The sequence below is a fragment of the Lucilia sericata genome, unplaced genomic scaffold (genome assembly GCF_015586225.1).
Source record: "Lucilia sericata isolate MDLA Ls3-8-SP2 unplaced genomic scaffold, ASM1558622v1 Contig000410F_arrow, whole genome shotgun sequence".
NCBI lineage: Eukaryota > Metazoa > Arthropoda > Insecta > Diptera > Calliphoridae > Lucilia > Lucilia sericata.
The window spans coordinates 226,381-244,271 of NW_023994428.1; the positions used below are offsets into that span (position 1 = coordinate 226,381).

Genomic DNA, 17,891 nt, shown 5'->3' on the forward strand with positions numbered 1-17,891 from the left:
GCAAAAGGCAAAGTGTTGTTGTAACAAACTCAATTTGCCAAATGACAATCGACCTACCAGCCAACGAACCACCATCACAATCTAAAAACCTAACTGTGAAGCCTACAAATGAATATAAAACGACCGCGTGAATATAAAATACCTTCCTTATGGCCTTTAGAGAGTTTTGAATATATAGTAGTTATAGTATTTATACACAAATACTAGTTTCAGTTTGCCCACAAAACTTCGCTATATAACTATTTACAAACGTACACACGTACATTCAACTTTGCTTTAGGCAGGTGTTTAAAGGAAATAATCTTTATTTCTTGTTAAATTATTAATATCACAACTTTATGTGAGGTTCGAGGGACCATTTTTAGTTTCCTCGAAAGTCTGTATGAAACTTTCTTTTGGGTTGGAGGGTAAATTTTAAATTTTGTATGTGTATTCGAAGAACTCTCTACTCCTTGTTACAACTCTTTTTACGGTTCGAAGGACCATTTATTTATAAACCTTAGTTTCTGGAAGCTTTTATATATTGAATTATCCGGATAATGTTCGTAAGTAATTGACCAAGTTTCTAAAATCCTAGAATTCACTCCTTTAATCCTCATCTGTCTAAAAATTGGTAAGTGTATGTTTCTTTGCAGTATTGTCTGGTATGCTGGTATATTTGCAAGCCTGTGGCAATTTTTATTTTTATACGTTTTGTTTTCCTTCTCTATGACCACAAAAAGACCACACACACGCACAGGTGCCGCTGCCACAACCACCGCCAATGCCACAATAAACACACTCACTTGCTCGCTCGCTCTCTCATTCTCTTGGTCAGTAGATTTGCAAACATCCAGCTGTACACAAGAGTCAATGCTTGCATATAATTTTTCCAAAAATATTTAACTATTTGGGTCTTTGGTAGGTATTACTCTTGGTAATACTGAGAGGAAGTCAATGGTTACTTTAGTGTCTCTAAGTAATGCAAACAGAGACACATTTGACTGTTTAAGATATTCAAATTTTAATTTTTTTCATAGAAGCAAAAAGCTTTTTCATATAAAAGGTTTTATACCCTTGAAAAAGCTTTGTTCAGAGAAGAATTGTTATTTCATAAAATGAGCTTTTTTTCACAGAAAATTACTTTTTATTGTTTTTTATATAAAGAGTTTTTCATGAAAGTTTGTTTTTTTTAGAGAAAAAGCCTTTTTTTAAGCTTTTTTAAAAAAGCTTTTTTAGAAAAAGCTTTTTCCAATGGTTACTTTAGTGTCTCTAAGTAATGCAAACAGAGACACATTTGACTGTTTAAGTTATTCAAATTTTAATTTTTTTTCATAGAAGCAAACTGAAGAAAAAGCTTTTTCATATAAAAGGTTTTATACCCTTGAAAAAGCTTTGTTCAGAGAAGAATTGTTATTTCATAAAATGAGCTTTTTTTCACAGAAAATTATTTTTTTATTGTTTTTTATATAAAGAGTTTTTCATGAAAGTTTGTTTTTTTAGAGAAAAAGCCTTTTTTTAAGCTTTTTTAAAAAAAGCTTTTTTAGAAAAAGCTTTTTCAAAAAAGCTTTTTAGATAAAGCTTTTTGTAGAAAATGCTTTTTTACAGAAAAAATGTTTTTTTTTTTAAAAAGCTTTTTTTCGAAAAAAAAGTTATGTTTTCTTAGAAAAAGCTTTTTTTTAAGAAAAAGGTTTTTTAAAGAAAAAGTTTTTTTCCCCTCGTTAACTGTCCAGAGGAACAATTATAGTCCTGATACTATAACCAAATCATCACTTCAGCACCATCACCCCGAACTGCCGGGTAACCTTAGTATTTGTTTTGTATGTATGTGAGTGTTCGTATTCTTGCCAGTTTATTTACTTAGGCCGACTTTAATGTCGCGTGTGGTTGCTTTATAGTCAGTAATTTTCAAGACCATAAATATCAAATGCCTATAAAGATCAAATTTATTTCGCGTTTTCTTTTGTACCTTAACTACACTTTAGATCCTGGCGTTTTGCGTTAATATCCTGTTCAATGACAAAGAGATAGAAAATATTACATTCAGAGTTTGGAAAAAGCAAAATCATACATACATACATACATACATACATACATACATACATACATACATACATACATACATACATACATACATACATACATACATACATACATACATACATACATACATACATACATACATACATACATACATACATACATACATACATACATACATACATACATACATACATACATACATACATACATACATACATACATACATACATACATACATACATACATACATACATACATACATACATACATACATACATACATACATACATACATACATACATACATACATACATACATACATACATACATACATACATACATACATACATACATACATACATACATACATACATACATACATACATACATACATATTTTTAAAGGTTTAAATTTCGATATGAATAAAATGTCTGCCGGAAGTTTTGGGTTCGATTCCCACCATAAACTCTGCTATAGAAGAGGTGTATTTCTTCGGACCTAATCTAACATACGTCCAAACTAACTACCAATGCTTTAGCTTTACTTTTCATGCATTGAATATTATTCGAAGTTTCCTATTTCCCATAGTTTAATTTAAATTCGTTTTAGCTGTCATCGTTTTTACCTGCTCACATTGTTGCAATTTTCAGCTTATTTTGCAATTTTTCCACCTCAAAAATATTAAATGTTTTAAATTATGATTAATGCTAGTTTTTCCATCGGCTGTATGAAATACACTCGGTATTAAATACACAACAATAAATATAAACCAACTACCACATTTTGTTGTCGATATATGTATGTATTTAATATCGGTTTGTGTTGTGTATTTAGTTAATAATTTGTGCACGTTTTAAACATTAGTTTAAACACAAAAAGTTTAGCAAATGTTAAAAATTTCCCTAATGCACAAAAAAATGTTTGCTAAAATTATGACAAGCGTCAGAAAAAAGGGGTGACCAGCAAAAATGAAAAATAATCATATTTATGACCTACATATAAATATTAAGAAACACGTAACGGATCTGTATTAGTTCCCTTCCTTGCGCATTAGAATTTGTCAATCCATTAGTAATAGTCTTTCATGATCGATAGTACAACATCAAACTTTAATAGAACGCTTCTTTTCTGACTATACATGTAAACTGGGCTGCAAGTCTTGTCCTTCAATTTAAAACGATTTTAGTCCGTAAAACAAACTATAACCGACCACTAGTGTTCTTAGTAGTTAGTTCTTACGGAGGATATATGTATATACATAAATCCGGAGAAATACACCTAGGACTCTATCGGGCCTGTTGTGTGCTCCTTAACCAGTGCCTCAGGTGGGAATCGAACTCACCACCTCCGGTCTACCAGACTAGAACACTAACCACTAACCTGCCGGAGGCTACAGTGTTCTTTGTTAGATTGCTAAATATCTGTTATTTGCTTTTAGGAAAAATTAAAAAAAATCGGACTCTGGAAATTAAAAATACTACTCCAAAAAATTATTGATCAAAAAATAATCTATACAAAACTTTTCCTAAGAGCTCAGTATGTGGTACTAGTCAAATAATCAAAATATGTTATAGGTAACCGATCGTTTGTTACAGAGACTAGGGAATCCAAAAATTACCCGAGGGAATCTATTGAGAATTCAAAAATCAAAAGATCGGTTCAGGATGCCTCCATAGGTTCGTTCATGGAGTAGTAGTGTTAGACCCTAATAAAGGAGAATAAAAACAGTACCGATAAGGGGCTAGGGTATGGTCGGTAGGGACCTAACTAACGAACTAAAAATAACTACACTAAACGAAATAAAACTACACAAACTAACCGAACTACAACTAACGAAGAAACTAACAAACAACGAAATAACTACTAACGAAAACAACTAACAACGAACTAACTAACTAACTAACTAACTAACTAACTAACTAACTAACTAACTAACTAACTAACTAACTAACTAACTAACTAACTAACTAACTAACTAACTAACTAACTAACTAACTAACTAACTAACTAACTAACTAACTACTAACTAACTAACTAACTAACTAACTACTAACTAACTAACTAACTAACTAACTAACTAACTAACTAACTAACTAACTAACTAACTAACTAACTAACTAACTAACTAACTAACTAACTAACTAACTAACTAACTACTAACTAACTAACTAACTAACTAACTAACTAACTACTAACTAACTAACTAACTAACTAACTAACTAACTAACTAACTAACTACTAACTAACTAACTAACTAACTAACTAACTACTAACTAACTAACTACTACTAACTAACTAACTAACTAACTAACTAACTAACTAACTAACTAACTAACTAACTACTAACTAACTAACTAACTAACTAACTAACTAACTAACTAACTAACTACTAACTAACTAACTAACTACTAACTAACTAACTAACTAACTAACTAACACACTAACTAACAAACTAACTAAAAATAAATTAAAAAAAAATAAAACAAATCTTAGAAATAGTCTAAAAATGGGTATCTGAACTTCTTTAGACATTTTTTGCTAGGACCAATAGGTGGAAAGTTACACTCATTTCAATAAAACCCTTTGGCCCCTCTAAGTCCGACAGTTCTTGTCCAATAGAGTTGAAAATTTGTGTCTGGCCGACTTTCCAATAGTACTAACTTTGGTGCAAATTTCTTCAAAATCTATTTTTTTTAAGTTACAAGCAAAAGAGGCTGAGGATGCCTTGAGTCGTTGAATGCTTAAAGTGCGTTAAGTTTCCTCAACTCTCTTGCGAGATGCTAAGGTTATCAATTCCCATATTAATTAATGTATTTTTTAATTTAAATATTTTAAATTAATTTGCTCTTCTTCCCTACTTGTTTCCCCATTTTCGCCCCAGCAAAAGTTTATTATAATATATTTTTCATTTCCCCCGGCAAATAACTACAAAATTTTTTAATTAAAATACTTTGTTATGGCCACTTTAGAACTGGCTTATCAGTTACCTGTTAATTTATTCATTCAATGATTTTTCCCCATTTTTATTTTTTGCAAAATTTATTATTTTTATACCACCAAAATATAAGTATGTAAAAAAACAGTTGAAAAGTAAAGAAAACATAAAATAAAAAGCTTTTTTACACTTGTTTTCCTGATCACTTGGGTGTTGGTTGCCGAGGTGGCGAGTGAGAGAATTTTGGTAGGCAAGTGAATGAGTAAGTGACTAGATATTTTAACCCTACCTTTAAATTTATATATTTTTATTATTCGTTGTTGTTTATTTGTATGTATGTGTATATGGAAGTTTTAACCAGATATTTTTGCACAAGATGAATATTTAATATACGAGTTTACATTACGAGTAAATGATATTTAGTCATTTTGTAAATGAGAAAACGTGAGGCGCATAAACTGCTATAGTAGATCTGGTGGTAACTGAACTTTGTCTTTGTTGAAGAAAAAAAGCAGACCTGCAATATACAAACAAATAGCAAAAAAAGTAGTATCACATGGATAATGAAGCTGCTGCTGCGGATGATGTCTTCCATACTGCTAAACAAACATACATCTCCATCATAGAAAGTTTGTTTCTGACAACAACAAGAAAAAAAGTTACCGTACAGGGAATAGATCTCTAAATAGGAGTGATATGTATGGAGGAGCTATGGCAATATGTTGGTTCTGTAACCACAACAAAAACAAAAAAAAAAAAAAACACTGTGTGTAAATATTTGTGGGTTTTTTTGTTTGGTTCAGTTTGACTTGAGACTCAGTCTGGCCATGAATGAGTGACTGAGTGATATTGTGTGTCTAGGGTAAAAAATGTATTGCTGCCGCGTTGGAGGCAAGCAGGCAGTTGTAATGTGGCGCGTGTTGGATACCTAATGAATTTTTAGTCAAGTTTTTTTTTTGTTTTTGTTGCTGCTATTCGAAACCAAAAAATAACAAAAACAAATAAATACTTATAGAAAAAAACACGAAACGAAACAAACTGTGTTTATAGTCCCAGTGACTACCACAAATGTTTTTGTGGTAATATTGTTTTTCTGTTGTTATTTTCAAGTGATGCTGCGCCTGCTGCTGCTGCCTGCCACAGCTTCTGTTGAATGCTCTTTGGTGTATTCCATAATTAATATAAATTGTCAAAACATCAATTGTATATTAAAGTAAATGTGCTACTATTTTACTACTACTACACCAAAATCAGTGAATGCATGATGAATTTTAAGTATATATGTTTTTTTGCTAAATAAAATGGAAAGCTTTTAACTCTGCTAAATTGTTGTCTGTCTGTCTGTCTCTAATCTCCACAATAGAGTAACTGACTGTAAATGATTGAGATTAACAAAAGGTTTAAGTGGGAGCTTTTAGTAGACAAAATGTTTAACAAATTAAAATCCTATTTTTTGAAATGTGTGACAAAAATTGGGATTTTTTTACAAGGATTTGTTTGGGATTTTAAAGTAGCTTTTATAGCTATTGATATAGAAATAATTTTAACGTTTAAAGGTTAAGCTTTAAAGGAAAATTAAAAGCCTATAATATGTTCGAAGGTACGAACCAACAGACATAATCGTACTAACTTCAGTCAAGGTAGATTAGTATCATGACTAGTGTTATGAAGGTATGGATTGGTATTAGTTGTAATCATGAAGCTTTTTTTGTTAATTTTTTTTTTCGATGGAAAAGTCTTTTTATTTTCTATAAAAAGCTAACTTTTATTCGGCGATATAAAGCTTTATTCTTAGAAAAATGTATTTTTAGTGAAAAAGCTTTATTCATAGAAATATTATTATCGCTAAAAAAGTTTTTTCTACAAAAAATTATAATGAAGAGAAGTGTTTTCACAGCTTTTATAGAAAAATTATTTTGGTAAAAAAAGCTTTTTTTTATAAATGTTTTCTATATAAAATTTTTCTTCGTAGAAAAATTATTTATAGAAAAAAGCGTTCTCATAGCTTTTATAGAAAAATTATTTTGGTGCAAAAGCTTTTTCTATTAGAATATATATTTTAATGAAAAAAGCTTAATTTTTTATAAAAATTATTTCAGTAACAAAAGCTTTTTTGTGGAATTTTTTTTTTGTGTGAAAAGCTTTTTCATAGAAAAAAACATTTTATAGAAAATTTTTTTTAATTAGTTTTTTTAAAAAACTAATGCTTTTATTTCGATGCGAAAAGCTTTTTTCATATAAAAATTATTTGGTAAAAAAAAAATCCATATAAATAAAGATCTTTTCTATGGAAATCTTTTCGGCGTTAAAAGCTTTTTCATAGAAAAAATATTTTATTAATAAAAAAAGCTTTTTTTTTAGAAAATTCGATTTGAACTTTTCTATATGGATTTTTGTTTGGTGTGAAAAGGTTTTTCATAGAAAATTTTTATTTTGGTAAAAAAAGGTTTGTTTACAGAAAAATTGTTTTGGCAAAAAAAATCTTTGTATAAAAATAAATTTTCTGAAAAAAGCTTTTATTCATAGAAAAATTATTTATTAATAAAAGCGTTTTTCAAAGCTTTTATGGAAAAATTATTATGATGCGAAAAGCCTTTTTCATAGAATATATATTTTAGAGAAAATAAAGCTTAATTTTTATAAAAACTATTTTAGTGAAAAGAGCTTTTTTAGTTTTTTTTTTTTTTTTTTTTTTGTAAAAAGCTTTTTATAGAAAAATTATTTTGTTAATTAAAAAGCTTTTTCATAGCAAAATAATTTTTTTAATAAAAAAGCTTTTTTAACAGAAACTTATTTAAGGTAAAAAATTAATGTTTTTATTTTCACATAAAAAGCTTTTTCATTTTTTCAATTTATTTGGTAAAAAAATTCATGTTTTTTTATAAAAAGAAACGAATTTTGTTCAAAAAGCTTTTTTATAAAAAAATTATTTTGTTAAAAAAAACTTTTTCTTAAAAAATATTTTGGTGAACAATGCCTTTTTTTATAAAAAAAAATATGGTAAAAATCTTAAATGTACTTTTCATAGAAAATCCTTTTCCTGGGAAACATTTTCTTTCGATAAAAACAACTAAATAAAAATGTTCTTCATGAATCAAGCTTTTTTATATAAAGAGCTTTTTAATAAATAGTTTTATGTAACAGTTTTTATAACAAAAGCTATTTTCGTAAACAAATATTTTTGGAAAAAGAAACAACTAACATTAAAAACTACTTTTTTCTTTGAAAAAAGCTTTTTTTTCGTGGTTAAATTTTGTTTTGATAAAATTTAAATTTTATTTTTAAAAAGATGTGCTAATAAAACTGTTTGGGACAGAAAAATTGGGTTTCTGTGGGAAAAGCTTATTTCTTTACAGAAAAGCTTTTCTAAGTGAAAAAAAGCTTTTTTCATAGAAGTTTTTTCTTTGAAGAAAAGCTTATTTTGATGAAATTAAAGCTTTTTAATAGAATTTTTTATTAAAGAAAAGCTTTTTCCATAAAAAACTTTTTTTGAAAAAAGCTAAAAAAAAAGTTTTTTTGAAAAAAAAAAGCTTTTTCCAATATTTTTCATTGAAAAATGTTTGTTTTGATGAAATAAAAGCTTTTTTATAGAATTTGTTTTTATCAAAGAAAAGCTTTTTCTATAGAAAAACTTGTTTTTGAGCGAAAAAATGCTTTCTACTAAAAAGCTTTCCTTCATAAGGAAACGTTTTTGTATTGTTTTATAAAATTTCTGTTATTCTGTGAAACTCTTGTTGATGGAAAAAGCTGTTTTCATGAAAGGACTTTTTTCAATGAAAACAGTGTCTCTATGAAATGTTTTCGATTTAAAAAAATTTCATCAAAAAGACTTATTTTCAATGAAAAAAAGCTTTGCCCAAAGTAAAAAGGTTTTTTGTGCTAAAAACATTGTTATGTTTTTTCTTCTAGATCTCTTTTAGCTATTCTTTCATCTAAAGAAAAATATATGTTCCTTAAAGAATCTCCTTTGTTTTCACACTTTTTTCAATGCAAAAATAAGTGTACCCTGTTTTGTAAGTTAAACTGTGAAAAAAAGAAACTCTTTTTTTTCCACTTAGTGGGTGGCCTGTCCAAGAGATAAATAATCGTATGTTTACGTGACATTATTAAATTCTAAAAGAGTATGAATTGTCAAAGATTTATCAGATGTCTGGGCCAACATAAACGCTTGACAATTACCACATCACATTCCTGGGTGGTTTCATATTATTTAAAAAAAAAGCTTTTAAACACTGTGAATTTTTCTCGCTCTTAAAGTGGATATTTATTTATAAAAAAACTTTATTTTGCATATTGAATTAACAAAGATTGTCAAGATTAATCATAAAGTTTAATCAAGAAAAGGAGGGAAGAAATATAAAATACTTTAAAGTTTATGATGAGAATATTAACAAGTATATGAGTGGTTTGACGAAGACTTCTTTTAAAAGTTTTTTTTATGAAAAAAGACAACAAAGGAATGGTTTGTGCTGCTAACAGCTGGAGTTTGTGCAACAGATTTAAAACTAAAAGCTTTTTTTTAATCTTATAAAAGTCCAGCTAAATAATTAATAACTTTTAAAAACCTAGATAGGTAGAATAGTATGAATCTGTTTAGTCCAGATTCAAATTGATCAAACTTGTTCGCACCTTTATTTCAATGAATAAAACAATTCTCTTTTAAACTGATATTAATAAATGTATTGAAAGTACTTTAGATTCATTATAAATTTATACAAATTTTTTTTACAACTTATGCATTATTCTTTAACTGATCATGAAAATTTAAACAAAACATATGCAGTATTTAACATTAATTCATTTTTATAACTGTCTATAAAAGGCCTACAAAAAACCTATAAATTATTTATATATGAATATATAAAAATCTTAAGAAAATATATTTATTCATTTAATAACTCATGCGTAATTAAAAACCCAATTTGATAATGACAAATCGTTTATTGATTTACTTTACAAAAACAAAACGTAAGAAAAAAACATGTTTTCGTCTATTAAATAATGAAATGTTGTTTGTATTTCTTTTTTAATGTAAAAACCATAATTTTTGCCAATTTCTTTATATTTATTCACTGTTCCGTAGAATACAATTCAAACCATAAATACTGCCTGCTACTTGCATTTTATACATAAATATGTATGTATGTACTTAGAAATACGAACGAACAGCAGCACATGTTTAAATTTATGAAGCCTGCTACTGGCTGTGGCGGTAGTTGATGCCCCATTCATTATATTGTTTTTATATTTTTTTTGTTTCATAGCAGTCAACATGATGATTGATCATTATCTGTCTGAAGCCAAGACAATTATAGATCGTTTTACAATTAAATAGTGAAAGATAAAAATCAATATACACACACACACATAAACACACTTACTAGGTCTATGAGGCAAAAACTTACAGACCTAATAATTCAGATTGCGTAAAGAGTAAAATAGAGTTTGTTTGTTTAGTTACATAGTATTGAGCAGTGTTATTGAAATGGTTTAATACGAATATAGAGGATCACTACTTAACAGAAGAAAAACTTGTTTTAAGTCAATAACTTTCAAAAGCTTTTTATTTAAACCTTTAAAATATTATATTTTACATAAAAAATCTATATCTACACAAATTCAGTTTTAAAATGTTGTATAAAATGTTGTTTTCTTAAAAGACTTTCAAAAACATATTTTATAAAAAGCTTTTAAGGTATTTTTCTAAGAGCTTTTTTTTAATAAGAATTTTAAAGATTTTTTCTTAAACTATTTTTCGAACCTTTTTATTTAAACGATTTTTTATAAAAAAAGCTTTTATCTACAAAAGCTCTTGGTAGTTCTTTTCGTAAAAAGTTTTTTTGTACTTTTGTTTAAAAAATCTTTTTAGAGCTTTAATCTTAAAAGCGTGTATTTTGACATATTATTCCTAAGCTTTTAGAAACTTTTTTAAATACCTTTAGAAGCTTTTTTTCTTAAGATTTTAGAAATCTTTTTTCGTAAAAAGATTTTTGCAAATTTTTTTTTAAAAAAGCAGTTTGGAGCTTTTTTTAAATTTTTAGGAAGCATTTTCTTAAGAGAATCTTAGAAGCTGTTTTCATTTTAATATTTTTCTTTAAAGCATTTAGAAGTTTTTTTTTATAAAGCTTTTAAAGTTTTTTTTTTTTCTTTTAGAAGATTTTCTTTAAAACTTTTGTAAGCTGGATCATAAACTATCTCATTAAAAAGCTTTTAGTAGTTATTTTTTAGAAAAAGTTTAAGAGCATAATTCCTCAAAAGCTTTTCGCCTTACGCGTTTTTTTTTTTTAACTATTAACGTCATTCTCTAAATTATTGACAGCTGTCCCCTAAAAAGTTTTTTAAAAATTTATTCATAAGAATATACAAAAACCATCAATCCATTTAAAAGCTTTTTTATAAAAAAACAATAACAAAATATTCTCGTTATAAGCTTTCACCAATTTATATTTTATAAGAGTAATTTTATCCAAAAAAAACCTTTTCTCATAAATAATTAGCTTTCCATAAGTTTCATTCTAAAAATCATTGGCTTTTCACTTAAAAAACCTTTCTGTAAAAAAGCTTTCAAAGTTTAAAAAGCTATTAAAAAGTATCTAAAGTTTTGTCCAAAAAGGACAAACGATTTTTTGTTTTAATAAAAATCCTTTTCCAAAAGCACTCCAAATCTATTCAAAAACACTTACAAATTTTAATTTAAAAATATTTCTTAACAAAAGCTTTTAAAACGTTTTTACCAAAAAAAAATCAAAAAGCATTTATAATGAAAAAAGCTTTGTGACAAAAAACATGTACCAACTAATTTTACAAAATTTTATTTTTCAAAAAAGCTTTTATAAAGTTTTTTAATACCTTAACAAAAACAACTTTTTTAAAGTTTATATTTTTATGTTTGACTAATTGCTAATGTTTTAATTGAAGTTTTAAATTAAAATTTTATTTTAAACATTTGATTTTTTTTTTATTAAATACAAAATTTATGTAACTAGTCCTTTTATATATATTTTTTAATTAACAAAGACTTTAGCAATTTTTGTAAAAAAAAAAAACTAAAAAAAACAATAAATTTAACATTTAAATCTTGCAAAATATTTCATTTGTTTTTTCTATAAATAAGCATAATTTAGTAAAATTGTTTTTCTCGATATAAATGTTAATATTATCTTTATTGCAACAACCTCTCAGCTCAGTAAAAACGATTAATTTTATTAAATAAACGTTTGTATTTAAGACTCATTCATTAAAATTCATAATTTTTTTTCCACATAATTTTTGTTTATTTAAGAATATTGTATATTTTTTTGGTATTTTTGCCTTCTTTATTTATTTAACCATAGATGGCAAATGTTGGTTGAAGTTATAAAGCTTTTAAGCTGGTTTTACTGTTTGAGTCTAACAGACGAACGGACGGACGGACGGACGGACTTACACAACAACAAAATTGTTTTTATGGCTTTAAATGTAGTTAAAGTGTCACTTGATTTTGTAACAATTAATCATGCGTTGACACCGTGTAATATTAGACATTTTAAGCAAAAAAACAGAAACAACAGAAATACATATATAAACGACAAAACTGGGTGTGTGTTTTTTTTTTTTTTTTTTTTGAAATTTTTCTTCTTTTTGTTTTTAAGGAGTTTTCTGTCACTATCAACAAAAATATGTTTAACAGCAAAAAAAAAAACCCACATTCACTAAAAACCAACAAACAACATTGTTTTAAATTGTGAATTCTGTTTAATTTCTGTTAAAGGTTTTTAATTTCAGTTAACAAATTATAGAGACGCAATGGACAGAATATAACTCATTGGAAATCATTGAATTGTCAAAATGAAAAAAACATCAACCCACTTTCATTGAGTCGTGTAAAAATTGCGAACAAATGGAAAGAAAGACATAACATGTGTTTTTTTGTAGGCTGACACTACAAGTCTTGACCAATTAGTTACTTTAGGGTCACACTAAGTTAAAAACTTGGAAAATTTTATGACTCAGAGAAGAAGATTCATAACTAATCTTAGTGATTTCTAATAAATATTAAAAGTTACACATCAAATTTCTAAGAATCACACCTTTTCCCCAAGAACTTTCAAAAATATTTCTCTACATTGTCAATTTTGTTAACAAACCGTGTAAAATTCTCCAAGTGATAAAGGTTAAGAATACCCTATCCAATGCAAAACAATAGTTTAACATTAAAAGCAAATATTCTTTTATTAAATTAAGGCCTATTCTTTATTAATTAAACGCCACCACCACTACCACTGTTCAAAACTAAGCCTGTCAAATTGCACATCATGGTTGTCAAAACTGGAAAACAATAAGTGGTTGTTTTTTTTCGTTTGCAACAGATGTTGCCAATTTTTTTCTAACACTATGCTTCCTGCGGCAAACTTCACATTACAAACTGTTCAAAATTCTTGTGTTTAATTTAATTTTGGTTTCGCGCTGTTTGCAAATGTTCACTAAACAATTTCCCTTGTAATTTAATTAGTTTGCAGAGGGAAAGCTATCAAAACGGATGCGACACAGACAAAACAAAATTAATAAACTTAATAATATTAGTAATTTTGTAAAGGATAAGGAGGTAATAAACATTCGTCAAGGTTAGCAAGGAGTTATTAAAGTTACATAATGTTTGGAGGGGGAAATTTATACAAAATTACTATTTCATATACCCAGTTATTATTTCTGTTATTAATAATTTCAGAGTGGGGATAAAAGCATTCAGACATTCGGTCATTTTCAGAATTCCGAAGAGTGTGTCACAACCAACAGAGCAAATTGAGTAATCAGATAAGTGACTATATTACATAACAGAATAGAATAGAACTATAACTGAACTCGAACTGAACTAGAACTGAACTAGAACTGAACTAGAACTGAACTAGAACTGAACTAGAATGACTAGAACTGAACTAGAACTGAACTAGAACTGAACTAGACTGAACTAACTGAACTAGAACTGAACTAGAACTGAACTAGAACTGAACTAGAACTGAACTAGAACTGAACTAGAACTGAACTAGAACTGAACTAGAACTGAACTAGAACTGAACTAGAACTGAACTAGAACTGAACTAGAACTGAACTAGAACTGAACTAGAACTGAACTAGAACTGAACTAGAACTGAACTAGAACTGAACTAGAACTGAACTAGAACTGAACTAGAACTGAACTAGAACTGAACTAGAACTGAACTAGAACTGAACTAGAACTGAACTAGAACTGAACTAGAACTGAACTAGAACTGAACTAGAACTGAACTAGAACTGAACTAGAACTGAACTAGAACTGAACTAGAACTGAACTAGAACTGAACTAGAACTGAACTAGAACTGAACTAGAACTGACTAGAACTGAACTAGAACTGAACTAGAACTGAACTAGAACTGAACTAGAACTGAACTAGAACTGAACTAGAACTGAACTAGAACTGAACTAGAACTGAACTAGAACTGAACTAGAACTGAACTAGAACTGAACTAGAACTGAACTAGAACTGAACTAGAACAGAACTAGAACTGAACTGAACTAGAACTGAACTAGAGCTGAACTAGAACGGAACTAGAACTGAACTAGAACTGAACTAGAACTGAACTAGAACTGAACTTGAACTGAACTAGAACTGAACTAGAACTGAACTAGAACTGAACTAGAACTGAACTAGAACTGAACTAGAACTGAACTAGAACTGAACTAGAACTGAACTAGAACTGAACTAGAACTGAACTAGAACTGAACTAGAACTGAACTAGAACTGAACTAGAACTGAACTAGAACTGAACTAGAACTGAACTAGAACTGAACTAGAACTGAACTAGAACTGAACTAGAACTGAACTAGAACTGAACTAGAACTGAACTAAAACTGAACTAGAACTGAACTAGCACTGAACTAGAACTGAACTAGAACTGAACTAGAACTGAACTAGAACTGAACTAGAACTGAACTAGAACTGAACTAGAACTAGAACTGAACTAGAACTGAACTAGAACTGAACTAGAACTGAACTAGAACTGAACTAGAACTGAACTAGAACTGAACTAGAACTGAACTAGAACTGACTAGAACTGAACTAGAACTGACTAGAACTGACTAGAACTGAACTAGAACTGAACTAGAACTGAACTAGAACTGAACTAACTGAACTAGAACTGACTAGACTGAACTAGACTGAACTAGAACTGAACTAGAACTGAACTAGAACTGAACTAGAACTGAACTAGAACTGAACTAGAACTGAACTAGAACTGAACTAGAACTGAACTAGAACTGAACTAGAACTGAACTAGAACTGAACTAGAACTGAACTAGAACTGAACTAGAACTGAACTAGAACTGAACTAGAACTGAACTAGAACTGAACTAGAACTGAACTAGAACTGAACTAGAACTGAACTAGAACTGAACTAGAACTGAACTAGACTGAACTAGAACTGAACTAGACTGACTAGAACTAAACTAGAACTGAACTAGAATTGAACTAAAACTAAACTAGAACCGAATTAGAACTGAACTATAACATGGATTATAGAATAGACGATAGACTAGACTATATACTAGACTTTAGAATAGACTATAGACTAGATTATAGACACGACTGCAAACTCGTCTATAGACTAGATCATAGACTAGAATATATTACAGACTAGACTGGAGTATAAACTAGAATATATTATAGACTAGACTATAGACTAACTTACAGACTAGACTATATAATAAACTATAGACTGGACTATAGACAGACTATAAACTATACTGTAGATTATACTATAGACTGGACTGTACTCTAGACCATAGACTAGTTTATATACTAGTCTAGACTATGAACTAGACTATACACTAGACTATACACTAAACTATATACTAAACTAGAGACTAGATTATAAACTAGGTTTTACAATAGACTATTGGCTGGACTATACAATAGTCTAGACTATAGACTATGTGTTAGACAATATTGGTTTACCTAGATACTTACAAAACTTGTAGCGGTGTTAATGGGTTATAAAACAAATCTATTTTTTTTGTTTAAATAGCCATTGAGAATTCTATTAAAAGCTATTATTTAAAAGAATAGCCCATTAAAGATTAATACGCTTAATTTGCCTTTATTAAAAAAACTATTATTATGTAAAATATTTAATAAAAATTCATATTATAAACACATACTAGAGTCAAGACCTTATAGTAATTTACTCGTGTTAAATCCACATATTTTTAAAATATCTTTTCTTAATTTTATACATATTCTTAAACACGTAACCTTTCACAACATACCTTAATTTTTTATTGACCATAAAGTTATATACAGTTTTTTTCTGTTTAATGTTTTAATATGCCTGCAAAGAACAAAAGAAAAAAAAAACAATCAATTAAAATAATTTTCTATGGTTGAGTTAAACAATAATAAATCATTACAATAGTATTTTTTAAATAATAATATATATCTTACTTTGACCATTCGTTTGTCTATCTGTTATTACAAGTTTGTTTTTATTAAATGTTTGTATAAATGAAAATGAAGTTTTATTAGGAAAAAATAACAAAAAATTATCATATTTTTTAACAACACAATTAAGATTGTGGTAATAGTAATAATCATAAACTAGAGATATTTTAAAAGTTATTTGTAGCTTTTAATTGAAGCGGAACAAATACCGATTTTAAATAATTTATTACTCTATAGAAAGCAGTGGTCGGCATTTAGAGACAACAAAGGTCGCGAGGGTATATTAACGAAAAATTTAAAACATTATAGACTCGACTATAAACTAGACTGTAGACTAGACTATAGACTCGACTATATACTTGAATATAAATTAGATTATAGACTAGACTATAGAGTAGACTATGGACTATAGAGCAGACTACGGACTACACTATAGACTAGACTATAGAATAGGTTATAGACTAGACTATTGACTATACTACAGAATATAATATATACTAGACTATAGACTAGACTATAGACTAGACTATAGACTAGACTAGACTATAGACTAGACTATAGACTAGACTATAGACTAGACTATAGACTAGACTATAGACTAGACTATAGCCTAGACTATAGACTGGACTATAGCCTAGAGTATAGACTAGACTATAGAGATAGACTATAGACTAGACTATAGACTAGACTATAGACTAGACTATAGACTAGACTATAGACTAGACTATAGACTGGACTATAGACTAGACTAGACTAGACTATAGACTAGACTATAGACTAGACTATAGACTAGACTATAGACTAGACTATAGACTAGACTATAGACTAGACTATAGACTAGACTATAGACTAGACTATAGACTAGACTATAGACTAGACTATAGACTAGACTATAGACTAGACTATAGACTAGACTATAGACTAGACTATAGACTAGACTATAGACTAGACTATAGACAGACTATAGACTAGACTATAGACTAGACTATAGACTAGACTATAGACTAGACTATAGACTAGACTATAGACTAGACTATAGACTAGACTATAGACTAGACTATAGACTAGACTATAGACTAGACTATAGACTAGACTATAGACTAGACTATAGACTAGACTATAGACTAGACTATAGACTAGACTATAGACTAGACTATAGACTAGACTATAGACTAGACTATAGACTAGACTATAGACTAGACTATAGACTAGACTATAGACTAGACTATAGACTAGACTATAGACTAGACTATGACTAGACTATAGACTAGACTATAGACTAGACTATAGACTAGACTATAGACTAGACTATAGACTAGACTATAGACTAGACTATAGACTAGACTATAGACTAGACTATAGACTAGACTATAGACTAGACTATAGACTAGACTATAGACTAGACTATAGACTAGACTATAGACTAGACTATAGACTAGACTATAGACTAGACTATAGACTAGACTATAGACTAGACTATA

At 28.2% G+C, this 17,891-nt stretch overlaps 1 protein-coding gene across 1 annotated transcript in view; it reads right to left on the minus strand.

Moving 5' to 3' along the window:
• The window catches only part of LOC119604625 (lateral signaling target protein 2 homolog), a 31,467-nt gene extending 15,201 nt beyond the window's left edge, over positions 1-16,266 (minus strand). Inside the window, exon 1 of the mRNA XM_037957362.1 lies at positions 16,239-16,266. The gene's annotated coding sequence lies outside the window, so the exon portion shown is untranslated. The remainder of the gene's footprint in view (positions 1-16,238) is intronic.
• Positions 16,267-17,891: the final 1,625 nt, after the last annotated feature.